This window comes from Anomaloglossus baeobatrachus, unplaced genomic scaffold (assembly GCF_048569485.1).
Source record: "Anomaloglossus baeobatrachus isolate aAnoBae1 unplaced genomic scaffold, aAnoBae1.hap1 Scaffold_735, whole genome shotgun sequence".
Taxonomy (NCBI): Eukaryota; Metazoa; Chordata; class Amphibia; order Anura; family Aromobatidae; genus Anomaloglossus; species Anomaloglossus baeobatrachus.
The window spans coordinates 61063-75839 of record NW_027445113.1 but is presented as its reverse complement, the minus strand read 5'-3'; the positions used below and the strand labels follow the sequence as shown (position 1 = coordinate 75839).

At 46.3% G+C, this 14777-nt stretch overlaps 9 non-coding genes across 9 annotated transcripts; all 9 read left to right on the top strand.

Moving 5' to 3' along the window:
• Positions 1-841: 841 nt before the first annotated feature.
• On the top strand, positions 842-1032 carry LOC142287569 (U2 spliceosomal RNA). The gene has a single exon (XR_012748525.1). It is a non-coding gene; the product is annotated as a U2 spliceosomal RNA (small nuclear RNA).
• Positions 1033-2419: 1387 nt separating this feature from the next.
• On the top strand, positions 2420-2610 carry LOC142287568 (U2 spliceosomal RNA). The gene has a single exon (XR_012748524.1). It is a non-coding gene; the product is annotated as a U2 spliceosomal RNA (small nuclear RNA).
• Positions 2611-3997: 1387 nt separating this feature from the next.
• On the top strand, positions 3998-4188 carry LOC142287567 (U2 spliceosomal RNA). Its single transcript, XR_012748523.1, has one exon. It is a non-coding gene; the product is annotated as a U2 spliceosomal RNA (small nuclear RNA).
• Positions 4189-5578: 1390 nt separating this feature from the next.
• Positions 5579-5770, top strand: LOC142287524 (U2 spliceosomal RNA). Its single transcript, XR_012748485.1, has one exon. It is a non-coding gene; the product is annotated as a U2 spliceosomal RNA (small nuclear RNA).
• A 1387-nt stretch (positions 5771-7157) lies between these two features.
• LOC142287566 (U2 spliceosomal RNA) lies at positions 7158-7348 on the top strand. Its single transcript, XR_012748522.1, has one exon. It is a non-coding gene; the product is annotated as a U2 spliceosomal RNA (small nuclear RNA).
• A 1387-nt stretch (positions 7349-8735) lies between these two features.
• On the top strand, positions 8736-8926 carry LOC142287564 (U2 spliceosomal RNA). Its single transcript, XR_012748520.1, has one exon. It is a non-coding gene; the product is annotated as a U2 spliceosomal RNA (small nuclear RNA).
• A 1387-nt stretch (positions 8927-10313) lies between these two features.
• Positions 10314-10504, top strand: LOC142287563 (U2 spliceosomal RNA). The gene has a single exon (XR_012748519.1). It is a non-coding gene; the product is annotated as a U2 spliceosomal RNA (small nuclear RNA).
• A 1387-nt stretch (positions 10505-11891) lies between these two features.
• On the top strand, positions 11892-12082 carry LOC142287562 (U2 spliceosomal RNA). Its single transcript, XR_012748518.1, has one exon. It is a non-coding gene; the product is annotated as a U2 spliceosomal RNA (small nuclear RNA).
• Positions 12083-13469: 1387 nt separating this feature from the next.
• LOC142287561 (U2 spliceosomal RNA) lies at positions 13470-13660 on the top strand. Its single transcript, XR_012748517.1, has one exon. It is a non-coding gene; the product is annotated as a U2 spliceosomal RNA (small nuclear RNA).
• Positions 13661-14777: the final 1117 nt, after the last annotated feature.

Below are 14777 nucleotides of genomic sequence, written 5' to 3'. Positions count from 1 at the left end.
AGTCATGGGTGATGAATGTTTGCAACCTACTGCGAAGCCTCATACCGCAATATAAGGAACGTCAAATACTAAGAAAGGGCGGCCTATGAAAGAATTACTACTTTCAATAAGTACACTTAAACGGCTAATTGGGAATAGAAAAACTGTAAAAAGCCCTCTGAGAAAGCCCCCCTCTAACCTTTGATAGTAAGCTTTTCTGTAGTCTGCCTGTTGATGTATTTTCCGTTTGAACTGTGCACAACATGAAGAGACGGAACACTGGCGGCTTGTCACAATGCCCCCCGATGACATCACAATAGCGCTGCTGCCTAGAAAACAAGCTGCGCAGAAGAAGTTGTTCTTTGGGTGGGAGGGTGGGCTAGTGGAAGGAGGGGGCAATCTCTTTTTTTCCCGGGTGGTAGGGGGATGACAGGAGAAGGGAAGCGGGTGGTGAGAAAGGTACAGAGGGCAGGGTTTGGGGGCTGGGAAGGAAAGGGAAAAGATTAGGGTTTGGGGATGATGAAAGGGCTTTCTACGGGTAAGGATGGCAAAGGGTGGCAGTGACGGAAAGTCAGGCAACCTGTCCTGTCCGTCTTTTTGTATCGTGAATTGGAAAGACTGCAAGGGGGAGGGGAGTTGCTTGCGCCCTAAAGGAGGAGTTATTCAGATTCATTGCAGTGGGCGGCGGCTGCAAAACGCACCATTCTTCTTGTTTTTGCTCTGCAAAGCAGCCTTTTCAAGGGTTGGCTTGGGTGACAAAATGTCTTGTGTAGGCGTGGGTTTGTCTCCCTCTCGCTCTCTCTCCCTAAGATGTGTCCGGCATAGGCCAGGGTGCCACTCGAGGCCCAAACCAATTCTGGTTATCGCTTCTCGGCCTTTTGGCTAAGATCAAGTGTAGTATCTGTTCTTATCAGTTTAATATCTGATACGTCCCCTATCTGGGGACCATATATTAAATGGATTTTTAGAACAGGGAGATGGAAAAAGAGCTTGCTCTGTCCACTCCACGCATTGACCTGGTATTGCAGTACCTCCAGGAACGGTGCACCCCTTCTTAACCCAGTTTCCAAAAGCAGAACTCAATTCACCTGATTCATATTAGCCCGATTTAATGAATTGGAAGAAAGCATACGTCTTCATATGCACCTCAATTTGGCCCATTCACTTTTCACACTTCCTCCTTTTGTTTTTTATCTTTCACACTTTTGACTTTCTTTATTCATCCAAATAGCAAACTCATCACCACTCAACCTGACCAACTCGGCTATGTCCCCGTGCTGCAGTTCTCTGTCTTATCTAGATCATTTGCAATTGAATGGAATAGATCCCTTTTGGACAAAGTGGATTCACCTGCTGCTGCAGTGACCACAGGTGTGATAAGATCTAGAATTGGCATCTGGTGCGATCTCTCCGCTTCCACTCCAAAGAAAGTTACCTGTTTATTCCTATCATGCATTGGTTTTTGGGGTTTTCTTTGAGTAATGATGATCTCTTTAGTAGTCTGTTGGCGCCCTCTCCTGGAGGAATAGTTTGCTTGCTCTTGGACATTCTAAAAGAGAGGTCATGATAGACATTGAGCTTCTGAGCTCAATTGGGGACAGTCATGGGTGATGAATGTTTGCAACCTACTGCGAAGCCTCATACCGCAATATAAGGAACGTCAAATACTAAGAAAGGGCGGCCTATGAAAGAATTACTACTTTCAATAAGTACACTTAAACGGCTAATTGGGAATAGAAAAACTGTAAAAAGCCCTCTGAGAAAGCCCCCCTCTAACCTTTGATAGTAAGCTTTTCTGTAGTCTGCCTGTTGATGTATTTTCCGTTTGAACTGTGCACAACATGAAGAGACGGAACACTGGCGGCTTGTCACAATGCCCCCCGATGACATCACAATAGCGCTGCTGCCTAGAAAACAAGCTGCGCAGAAGAAGTTGTTCTTTGGGTGGGAGGGTGGGCTAGTGGAAGGAGGGGGCAATCTCTTTTTTTCCCGGGTGGTAGGGGGATGACAGGAGAAGGGAAGCGGGTGGTGAGAAAGGTACAGAGGGCAGGGTTTGGGGGCTGGGAAGGAAAGGGAAAAGATTAGGGTTTGGGGATGATGAAAGGGCTTTCTACGGGTAAGGATGGCAAAGGGTGGCAGTGACGGAAAGTCAGGCAACCTGTCCTGTCCGTCTTTTTGTATCGTGAATTGGAAAGACTGCAAGGGGGAGGGGAGTTGCTTGCGCCCTAAAGGAGGAGTTATTCAGATTCATTGCAGTGGGCGGCGGCTGCAAAACGCACCATTCTTCTTGTTTTTGCTCTGCAAAGCAGCCTTTTCAAGGGTTGGCTTGGGTGACAAAATGTCTTGTGTAGGCGTGGGTTTGTCTCCCTCTCGCTCTCTCTCCCTAAGATGTGTCCGGCATAGGCCAGGGTGCCACTCGAGGCCCAAACCAATTCTGGTTATCGCTTCTCGGCCTTTTGGCTAAGATCAAGTGTAGTATCTGTTCTTATCAGTTTAATATCTGATACGTCCCCTATCTGGGGACCATATATTAAATGGATTTTTAGAACAGGGAGATGGAAAAAGAGCTTGCTCTGTCCACTCCACGCATTGACCTGGTATTGCAGTACCTCCAGGAACGGTGCACCCCTTCTTAACCCAGTTTCCAAAAGCAGAACTCAATTCACCTGATTCATATTAGCCCGATTTAATGAATTGGAAGAAAGCATACGTCTTCATATGCACCTCAATTTGGCCCATTCACTTTTCACACTTCCTCCTTTTGTTTTTTATCTTTCACACTTTTGACTTTCTTTATTCATCCAAATAGCAAACTCATCACCACTCAACCTGACCAACTCGGCTATGTCCCCGTGCTGCAGTTCTCTGTCTTATCTAGATCATTTGCAATTGAATGGAATAGATCCCTTTTGGACAAAGTGGATTCACCTGCTGCTGCAGTGACCACAGGTGTGATAAGATCTAGAATTGGCATCTGGTGCGATCTCTCCGCTTCCACTCCAAAGAAAGTTACCTGTTTATTCCTATCATGCATTGGTTTTTGGGGTTTTCTTTGAGTAATGATGATCTCTTTAGTAGTCTGTTGGCGCCCTCTCCTGGAGGAATAGTTTGCTTGCTCTTGGACATTCTAAAAGAGAGGTCATGATAGACATTGAGCTTCTGAGCTCAATTGGGGACAGTCATGGGTGATGAATGTTTGCAACCTACTGCGAAGCCTCATACCGCAATATAAGGAACGTCAAATACTAAGAAAGGGCGGCCTATGAAAGAATTACTACTTTCAATAAGTACACTTAAACGGCTAATTGGGAATAGAAAAACTGTAAAAAGCCCTCTGAGAAAGCCCCCCTCTAACCTTTGATAGTAAGCTTTTCTGTAGTCTGCCTGTTGATGTATTTTCCGTTTGAACTGTGCACAACATGAAGAGACGGAACACTGGCGGCTTGTCACAATGCCCCCCGATGACATCACAATAGCGCTGCTGCCTAGAAAACAAGCTGCGCAGAAGAAGTTGTTCTTTGGGTGGGAGGGTGGGCTAGTGGAAGGAGGAGGCAATCTCTTTTTTTCCCGGGTGGTAGGGGGATGACAGGAGAAGGGAAGCGGGTGGTGAGAAAGGTACAGAGGGCAGGGTTTGGGGGCTGGGAAGGAAAGGGAAAAGATTAGGGTTTGGGGATGATGAAAGGGCTTTCTACGGGTAAGGATGGCAAAGGGTGGCAGTGACGGAAAGTCAGGCAACCTGTCCTGTCCGTCTTTTTGTATCGTGAATTGGAAAGACTGCAAGGGGGAGGGGAGTTGCTTGCGCCCTAAAGGAGGAGTTATTCAGATTCATTGCAGTGGGCGGCGGCTGCAAAACGCACCATTCTTCTTGTTTTTGCTCTGCAAAGCAGCCTTTTCAAGGGTTGGCTTGGGTGACAAAATGTCTTGTGTAGGCGTGGGTTTGTCTCCCTCTCGCTCTCTCTCCCTAAGATGTGTCCGGCATAGGCCAGGGTGCCACTCGAGGCCCAAACCAATTCTGGTTATCGCTTCTCGGCCTTTTGGCTAAGATCAAGTGTAGTATCTGTTCTTATCAGTTTAATATCTGATACGTCCCCTATCTGGGGACCATATATTAAATGGATTTTTAGAACAGGGAGATGGAAAAAGAGCTTGCTCTGTCCACTCCACGCATTGACCTGGTATTGCAGTACCTCCAGGAACGGTGCACCCCTTCTTAACCCAGTTTCCAAAAGCAGAACTCAATTCACCTGATTCATATTAGCCCGATTTAATGAATTGGAAGAAAGCATACGTCTTCATATGCACCTCAATTTGGCCCATTCACTTTTCACACTTCCTCCTTTTGTTTTTTATCTTTCACACTTTTGACTTTCTTTATTCATCCAAATAGCAAACTCATCACCACTCAACCTGACCAACTCGGCTATGTCCCCGTGCTGCAGTTCTCTGTCTTATCTAGATCATTTGCAATTGAATGGAATAGATCCCTTTTGGACAAAGTGGATTCACCTGCTGCTGCAGTGACCACAGGTGTGATAAGATCTAGAATTGGCATCTGGTGCGATCTCTCCGCTTCCACTCCAAAGAAAGTTACCTGTTTTATTCCTATCATGCATTGGTTTTTGGGGTTTTCTTTGAGTAATGATGATCTCTTTAGTAGTCTGTTGGCGCCCTCTCCTGGAGGAATAGTTTGCTTGCTCTTGGACATTCTAAAAGAGAGGTCATGATAGACATTGAGCTTCTGAGCTCAATTGGGGACAGTCATGGGTGATGAATGTTTGCAACCTACTGCGAAGCTCATACCGCAATATAAGGAACGTCAAATACTAAGAAAGGGCGGCCTATGAAAGAATTACTACTTTCAATAAGTACACTTAAACGGCTAATTGGGAATAGAAAAACTGTAAAAAGCCCTCTGAGAAAGCCCCCCTCTAACCTTTGATAGTAAGCTTTTCTGTAGTCTGCCTGTTGATTGTATTTTCCGTTTGAACTGTGCACAACATGAAGAGACGGAACACTGGCGGCTTGTCACAATGCCCCCCGATGACATCACAATAGCGCTGCTGCCTAGAAAACAAGCTGCGCAGAAGAAGTTGTTCTTTGGGGTGGGAGGGTGGGCTAGTGGAAGGAGGGGGCAATCTCTTTTTTTCCCGGGTGGTAGGGGGATGACAGGAGAAGGGAAGCGGGGTGGTGAGAAAGGTACAGAGGGCAGGGTTTGGGGGCTGGGAAGGAAAGGGAAAAGATTAGGGTTTGGGGATGATGAAAGGGCTTTCTACGGGTAAGGATGGCAAAGGGTGGCAGTGACGGAAAGTCAGGCAACCTGTCCTGTCCGTCTTTTTGTATCGTGAATTGGAAAGACTGCAAGGGGGAGGGGAGTTGCTTGCGCCCTAAAGGAGGAGTTATTCAGATTCATTGCAGTGGGCGGCGGCTGCAAAACGCACCATTCTTCTTGTTTTTGCTCTGCAAAGCAGCCTTTTCAAGGGTTGGCTTGGGTGACAAAATGTCTTGTGTAGGCGTGGGTTTGTCTCCCTCTCGCTCTCTCTCCCTAAGATGTGTCCGGCATAGGCCAGGGTGCCACTCGAGGCCCAAACCAATTCTGGTTATCGCTTCTCGGCCTTTTGGCTAAGATCAAGTGTAGTATCTGTTCTTATCAGTTTAATATCTGATACGTCCCCTATCTGGGGACCATATATTAAATGGATTTTTAGAACAGGGAGATGGGAAAAAGAGCTTGCTCTGTCCACTCCACGCATTGACCTGGTATTGCAGTACCTCCAGGAACGGTGCACCCCTTCTTAACCCAGTTTCCAAAAGCAGAACTCAATTCACCTGATTCATATTAGCCCGATTTAATGAATTGGAAGAAAGCATACGTCTTCATATGCACCTCAATTTGGCCCATTCACTTTTCACACTTCCTCCTTTGTGTTTTTATCTTTCACACTTTTGACTTTCTTTATTCATCCAAATAGCAAACTCATCACCACTCAACCTGACCAACTCGGCTATGTCCCCGTGCTGCAGTTCTCTGTCTTATCTAGATCATTTGCAATTGAATGGAATAGATCCCTTTTGGACAAAGTGGATTCACCTGCTGCTGCAGTGACCACAGGTGTGATAAGATCTGAGAATTGGCATCTGGTGCGATCTCTCCGCTTCCACTCCAAGAAAGTTACCTGTTTATTCCTATCATGCATTGGTTTTTGGGGTTTTCTTTGAGTAATGATGATCTCTTTAGTAGTCTGTTGGCGCCCTCTCCTGGAGGAATAGTTTGCTTGCTCTTGGACATTCTAAAAAGAGAGGTCATGATAGACATTGAGCTTCTGAGCTCAATTGGGACAGTCAATGGGTGATGAATGTTTGCAACCTACTGCGAAGCCTCATACCGCAATATAAGGAACGTCAAATACTAAGAAAGGGCGGCCTATGAAAGAATTACTACTTTCAATAAGTACACTTAAACGGCTAATTGGAAATAGAAAAACTGTAAAAAGCCCTCTGAGAAAGCCCCCCTCTAACCTTTGATAGTAAGCTTTTCTGTAGTCTGCCTGTTGATGTATTTTCCGTTTGAACTGTGCACAACATGAAGAGACGGAACACTGGCGGCTTGTCACAATGCCCCCCGATGACATCACAATAGCGCTGCTGCCTAGAAAACAAGCTGCGCAGAAGAAGTTGTTCTTTGGGTGGGAGGGTGGGCTAGTGGAAGGAGGGGGCAATCTCTTTTTTCCCGGGTGGTAGGGGGATGACAGGAGAAGGGAAGCGGGTGGTGAGAAAGGTACAGAGGGCAGGGTTTGGGGGCTGGGAAGGAAAGGGAAAAGATTAGGGTTTGGGGATGATGAAAGGGCTTTCTACGGGTAAGGATGGCAAAGGGTGGCAGTGACGGAAAGTCAGGCAACCTGTCCTGTCCGTCTTTTTGTATCGTGAATTGGAAAGACTGCAAGGGGGAGGGGAGTTGCTTGCGCCCTAAAGGAGGAGTTATTCAGATTCATTGCAGTGGGCGGCGGCTGCAAAACGCACCATTCTTCTTGTTTTTGCTCTGCAAAGCAGCCTTTTCAAGGGTTGGCTTGGGTGACAAAATGTCTTGTGTAGGCGTGGGTTTGTCTCCCTCTCGCTCTCTCTCCCTAAGATGTGTCCGGCATAGGCCAGGGTGCCACTCGAGGCCCAAACCAATTCTGGTTATCGCTTCTCGGCCTTTTGGCTAAGATCAAGTGTAGTATCTGTTCTTATCAGTTTAATATCTGATACGTCCCCTATCTGGGGACCATATATTAAATGGATTTTTAGAACAGGGAGATGGAAAAAGAGCTTGCTCTGTCCACTCCACGCATTGACCTGGTATTGCAGTACCTCCAGGAACGGTGCACCCCTTCTTAACCCAGTTTCCAAAAGCAGAACTCAATTCACCTGATTCATATTAGCCCGATTTAATGAATTGGAAGAAAGCATACGTCTTCATATGCACCTCAATTTGGCCCATTCACTTTTCACACTTCCTCCTTTTGTTTTTTATCTTTCACACTTTTGACTTTCTTTATTCATCCAAATAGCAAACTCATCACCACTCAACCTGACCAACTCGGCTATGTCCCCGTGCTGCAGTTCTCTGTCTTATCTAGATCATTTGCAATTGAATGGAATAGATCCCTTTTGGACAAAGTGGATTCACCTGCTGCTGCAGTGACCACAGGTGTGATAAGATCTAGAATTGGCATCTGGTGCGTTCTCTCCGCTTCCACTCCAAAGAAAGTTACCTGTTTATTCCTATCATGCATTGGTTTTTGGGGTTTTCTTTGAGTAATGATGATCTCTTTAGTAGTCTGTTGGCGCCCTCTCCTGGAGGAATAGTTTGCTTGCTCTTGGACATTCTAAAAGAGAGGTCATGATAGACATTGAGCTTCTGAGCTCAATTGGGGACAGTCATGGGTGATGAATGTTTGCAACCTACTGCGAAGCCTCATACCGCAATATAAGGAACGTCAAATACTAAGAAAGGGCGGCCTATGAAAGAATTACTACTTTCAATAAGTACACTTAAACGGCTAATTGGGAATAGAAAAACTGTAAAAAGCCCTCTGAGAAAGCCCCCCTCTAACCTTTGATAGTAAGCTTTTCTGTAGTCTGCCTGTTGATGTATTTTCCGTTTGAACTGTGCACAACATGAAGAGACGGAACACTGGCGGCTTGTCACAATGCCCCCCGATGACATCACAATAGCGCTGCTGCCTAGAAAACAAGCTGCGCAGAAGAAGTTGTTCTTTGGGTGGGAGGGTGGGCTAGTGGAAGGAGGGGGCAATCTCTTTTTTTCCCGGGTGGTAGGGGGATGACAGGAGAAGGGAAGCGGGTGGTGAGAAAGGTACAGAGGGCAGGGTTTGGGGGCTGGGAAGGAAAGGGAAAAGATTAGGGTTTGGGGATGATGAAAGGGCTTTCTACGGGTAAGGATGGCAAAGGGTGGCAGTGACGGAAAGTCAGGCAACCTGTCCTGTCCGTCTTTTTGTATCGTGAATTGGAAAGACTGCAAGGGGGAGGGGAGTTGCTTGCGCCCTAAAGGAGGAGTTATTCAGATTCATTGCAGTGGGCGGCGGCTGCAAAACGCACCATTCTTCTTGTTTTTGCTCTGCAAAGCAGCCTTTTCAAGGGTTGGCTTGGGTGACAAAATGTCTTGTGTAGGCGTGGGTTTGTCTCCCTCTCGCTCTCTCTCCCTAAGATGTGTCCGGCATAGGCCAGGGTGCCACTCGAGGCCCAAACCAATTCTGGTTATCGCTTCTCGGCCTTTTGGCTAAGATCAAGTGTAGTATCTGTTCTTATCAGTTTAATATCTGATACGTCCCCTATCTGGGGACCATATATTAAATGGATTTTTAGAACAGGGAGATGGAAAAAGAGCTTGCTCTGTCCACTCCACGCATTGACCTGGTATTGCAGTACCTCCAGGAACGGTGCACCCCTTCTTAACCCAGTTTCCAAAAGCAGAACTCAATTCACCTGATTCATATTAGCCCGATTTAATGAATTGGAAGAAAGCATACGTCTTCATATGCACCTCAATTTGGCCCATTCACTTTTCACACTTCCTCCTTTTGTTTTTTATCTTTCACACTTTTGACTTTCTTTATTCATCCAAATAGCAAACTCATCACCACTCAACCTGACCAACTCGGCTATGTCCCCGTGCTGCAGTTCTCTGTCTTATCTAGATCATTTGCAATTGAATGGAATAGATCCCTTTTGGACAAAGTGGATTCACCTGCTGCTGCAGTGACCACAGGTGTGATAAGATCTAGAATTGGCATCTGGTGCGATCTCTCCGCTTCCACTCCAAAGAAAGTTACCTGTTTATTCCTATCATGCATTGGTTTTTGGGGTTTTCTTTGAGTAATGATGATCTCTTTAGTAGTCTGTTGGCGCCCTCTCCTGGAGGAATAGTTTGCTTGCTCTTGGACATTCTAAAAGAGAGGTCATGATAGACATTGAGCTTCTGAGCTCAATTGGGGACAGTCATGGGTGATGAATGTTTGCAACCTACTGCGAAGCCTCATACCGCAATATAAGGAACGTCAAATACTAAGAAAGGGCGGCCTATGAAAGAATTACTACTTTCAATAAGTACACTTAAACGGCTAATTGGGAATAGAAAAACTGTAAAAAGCCCTCTGAGAAAGCCCCCCTCTAACCTTTGATAGTAAGCTTTTCTGTAGTCTGCCTGTTGATGTATTTTCCGTTTGAACTGTGCACAACATGAAGAGACGGAACACTGGCGGCTTGTCACAATGCCCCCCGATGACATCACAATAGCGCTGCTGCCTAGAAAACAAGCTGCGCAGAAGAAGTTGTTCTTTGGGTGGGAGGGTGGGCTAGTGGAAGGAGGGGGCAATCTCTTTTTTTCCCGGGTGGTAGGGGGATGACAGGAGAAGGGAAGCGGGTGGTGAGAAAGGTACAGAGGGCAGGGTTTGGGGGCTGGGAAGGAAAGGGAAAAGATTAGGGTTTGGGGATGATGAAAGGGCTTTCTACGGGTAAGGATGGCAAAGGGTGGCAGTGACGGAAAGTCAGGCAACCTGTCCTGTCCGTCTTTTTGTATCGTGAATTGGAAAGACTGCAAGGGGGAGGGGAGTTGCTTGCGCCCTAAAGGAGGAGTTATTCAGATTCATTGCAGTGGGCGGCGGCTGCAAAACGCACCATTCTTCTTGTTTTTGCTCTGCAAAGCAGCCTTTTCAAGGGTTGGCTTGGGTGACAAAATGTCTTGTGTAGGAGTGGGTTTGTCTCCCTCTCGCTCTCTCTCCCTAAGATGTGTCCGGCATAGGCCAGGGTGCCACTCGAGGCCCAAACCAATTCTGGTTATCGCTTCTCGGCCTTTTGGCTAAGATCAAGTGTAGTATCTGTTCTTATCAGTTTAATATCTGATACGTCCCCTATCTGGGGACCATATATTAAATGGATTTTTAGAACAGGGAGATGGAAAAAGAGCTTGCTCTGTCCACTCCACGCATTGACCTGGTATTGCAGTACCTCCAGGAACGGTGCACCCCTTCTTAACCCAGTTTCCAAAAGCAGAACTCAATTCACCTGATTCATATTAGCCCGATTTAATGAATTGGAAGAAAGCATACGTCTTCATATGCACCTCAATTTGGCCCATTCACTTTTCACACTTCCTCCTTTTGTTTTTTATCTTTCACACTTTTGACTTTCTTTATTCATCCAAATAGCAAACTCATCACCACTCAACCTGACCAACTCGGCTATGTCCCCGTGCTGCAGTTCTCTGTCTTATCTAGATCATTTGCAATTGAATGGAATAGATCCCTTTTGGACAAAGTGGATTCACCTGCTGCTGCAGTGACCACAGGTGTGATAAGATCTAGAATTGGCATCTGGTGCGTTCTCTCCGCTTCCACTCCAAAGAAAGTTACCTGTTTATTCCTATCATGCATTGGTTTTTGGGGTTTTCTTTGAGTAATGATGATCTCTTTAGTAGTCTGTTGGCGCCCTCTCCTGGAGGAATAGTTTGCTTGCTCTTGGACATTCTAAAAGAGAGGTCATGATAGACATTGAGCTTCTGAGCTCAATTGGGGACAGTCATGGGTGATGAATGTTTGCAACCTACTGCGAAGCCTCATACCGCAATATAAGGAACGTCAAATACTAAGAAAGGGCGGCCTATGAAAGAATTACTACTTTCAATAAGTACACTTAAACGGCTAATTGGGAATAGAAAAACTGTAAAAAGCCCTCTGAGAAAGCCCCCCTCTAACCTTTGATAGTAAGCTTTTCTGTAGTCTGCCTGTTGATGTATTTTCCGTTTGAACTGTGCACAACATGAAGAGACGGAACACTGGCGGCTTGTCACAATGCCCCCCGATGACATCACAATAGCGCTGCTGCCTAGAAAACAAGCTGCGCAGAAGAAGTTGTTCTTTGGGTGGGAGGGTGGGCTAGTGGAAGGAGGGGGCAATCTCTTTTTTTCCCGGGTGGTAGGGGGATGACAGGAGAAGGGAAGCGGGTGGTGAGAAAGGTACAGAGGGCAGGGTTTGGGGGCTGGGAAGGAAAGGGAAAAGATTAGGGTTTGGGGATGATGAAAGGGCTTTCTACGGGTAAGGATGGCAAAGGGTGGCAGTGACGGAAAGTCAGGCAACCTGTCCTGTCCGTCTTTTTGTATCGTGAATTGGAAAGACTGCAAGGGGGAGGGGAGTTGCTTGCGCCCTAAAGGAGGAGTTATTCAGATTCATTGCAGTGGGCGGCGGCTGCAAAACGCACCATTCTTCTTGTTTTTGCTCTGCAAAGCAGCCTTTTCAAGGGTTGGCTTGGGTGACAAAATGTCTTGTGTAGGCGTGGGTTTGTCTCCCTCTCGCTCTCTCTCCCTAAGATGTGTCCGGCATAGGCCAGGGTGCCACTCGAGGCCCAAACCAATTCTGGTTATCGCTTCTCGGCCTTTTGGCTAAGATCAAGTGTAGTATCTGTTCTTATCAGTTTAATATCTGATACGTCCCCTATCTGGGGACCATATATTAAATGGATTTTTAGAACAGGGAGATGGAAAAAGAGCTTGCTCTGTCCACTCCACGCATTGACCTGGTATTGCAGTACCTCCAGGAACGGTGCACCCCTTCTTAACCCAGTTTCCAAAAGCAGAACTCAATTCACCTGATTCATATTAGCCCGATTTAATGAATTGGAAGAAAGCATACGTCTTCATATGCACCTCAATTTGGCCCATTCACTTTTCACACTTCCTCCTTTTGTTTTTTATCTTTCACACTTTTGACTTTCTTTATTCATCCAAATAGCAAACTCATCACCACTCAACCTGACCAACTCGGCTATGTCCCCGTGCTGCAGTTCTCTGTCTTATCTAGATCATTTGCAATTGAATGGAATAGATCCCTTTTGGACAAAGTGGATTCACCTGCTGCTGCAGTGACCACAGGTGTGATAAGATCTAGAATTGGCATCTGGTGCGATCTCTCCGCTTCCACTCCAAAGAAAGTTACCTGTTTATTCCTATCATGCATTGGTTTTTGGGGTTTTCTTTGAGTAATGATGATCTCTTTAGTAGTCTGTTGGCGCCCTCTCCTGGAGGAATAGTTTGCTTGCTCTTGGACATTCTAAAAGAGAGGTCATGATAGACATTGAGCTTCTGAGCTCAATTGGGGACAGTCATGGGTGATGAATGTTTGCAACCTACTGCGAAGCCTCATACCGCAATATAAGGAACGTCAAATACTAAGAAAGGGCGGCCTATGAAAGAATTACTACTTTCAATAAGTACACTTAAACGGCTAATTGGGAATAGAAAAACTGTAAAAAGCCCTCTGAGAAAGCCCCCCTCTAACCTTTGATAGTAAGCTTTTCTGTAGTCTGCCTGTTGATGTATTTTCCGTTTGAACTGTGCACAACATGAAGAGACGGAACACTGGCGGCTTGTCACAATGCCCCCCGATGACATCACAATAGCGCTGCTGCCTAGAAAACAAGCTGCGCAGAAGAAGTTGTTCTTTGGGTGGGAGGGTGGGCTAGTGGAAGGAGGGGGCAATCTCTTTTTTTCCCGGGTGGTAGGGGGATGACAGGAGAAGGGAAGCGGGTGGTGAGAAAGGTACAGAGGGCAGGGTTTGGGGGCTGGGAAGGAAAGGGAAAAGATTAGGGTTTGGGGATGATGAAAGGGCTTTCTACGGGTAAGGATGGCAAAGGGTGGCAGTGACGGAAAGTCAGGCAACCTGTCCTGTCCGTCTTTTTGTATCGTGAATTGGAAAGACTGCAAGGGGGAGGGGAGTTGCTTGCGCCCTAAAGGAGGAGTTATTCAGATTCATTGCAGTGGGCGGCGGCTGCAAAACGCACCATTCTTCTTGTTTTTGCTCTGCAAAGCAGCCTTTTCAAGGGTTGGCTTGGGTGACAAAATGTCTTGTGTAGGAGTGGGTTTGTCTCCCTCTCGCTCTCTCTCCCTAAGATGTGTCCGGCATAGGCCAGGGTGCCACTCGAGGCCCAAACCAATTCTGGTTATCGCTTCTCGGCCTTTTGGCTAAGATCAAGTGTAGTATCTGTTCTTATCAGTTTAATATCTGATACGTCCCCTATCTGGGGACCATATATTAAATGGATTTTTAGAACAGGGAGATGGAAAAAGAGCTTGCTCTGTCCACTCCACGCATTGACCTGGTATTGCAGTACCTCCAGGAACGGTGCACCCCTTCTTAACCCAGTTTCCAAAAGCAGAACTCAATTCACCTGATTCATATTAGCCCGATTTAATGAATTGGAAGAAAGCATACGTCTTCATATGCACCTCAATTTGGCCCATTCACTTTTCACACTTCCTCCTTTTGTTTTTTATCTTTCACACTTTTGACTTTCTTTATTCATCCAAATAGCAAACTCATCACCACTCAACCTGACCAACTCGGCTATGTCCCCGTGCTGCAGTTCTCTGTCTTATCTAGATCATTTGCAATTGAATGGAATAGATCCCTTTTGGACAAAGTGGATTCACCTGCTGCTGCAGTGACCACAGGTGTGATAAGATCTAGAATTGGCATCTGGTGCGATCTCTCCGCTTCCACTCCAAAGAAAGTTACCTGTTTATTCCTATCATGCATTGGTTTTTGGGGTTTTCTTTGAGTAATGATGATCTCTTTAGTAGTCTGTTGGCGCCCTCTCCTGGAGGAATAGTTTGCTTGCTCTTGGACATTCTAAAAGAGAGGTCATGATAGACATTGAGCTTCTGAGCTCAATTGGGGACAGTCATGGGTGATGAATGTTTGCAACCTACTGCGAAGCCTCATACCGCAATATAAGGAACGTCAAATACTAAGAAAGGGCGGCCTATGAAAGAATTACTACTTTCAATAAGTACACTTAAACGGCTAATTGGGAATAGAAAAACTGTAAAAAGCCCTCTGAGAAAGCCCCCCTCTAACCTTTGATAGTAAGCTTTTCTGTAGTCTGCCTGTTGATGTATTTTCCGTTTGAACTGTGCACAACATGAAGAGACGGAACACTGGCGGCTTGTCACAATGCCCCCCGATGACATCACAATAGCGCTGCTGCCTAGAAAACAAGCTGCGCAGAAGAAGTTGTTCTTTGGGTGGGAGGGTGGGCTAGTGGAAGGAGGGGGCAATCTCTTTTTTTCCCGGGTGGTAGGGGGATGACAGGAGAAGGGAAGCGGGTGGTGAGAAAGGTACAGAGGGCAGGGTTTGGGGGCTGGGAAGGAAAGGGAAAAGATTAGGGTTTGGGGATGATGAAAGGGCTTTCTACGGGTAAGGATGGCAAAGGGTGGCAGTGACGGAAAGTCAGGCAACCTGTCCTGTCCG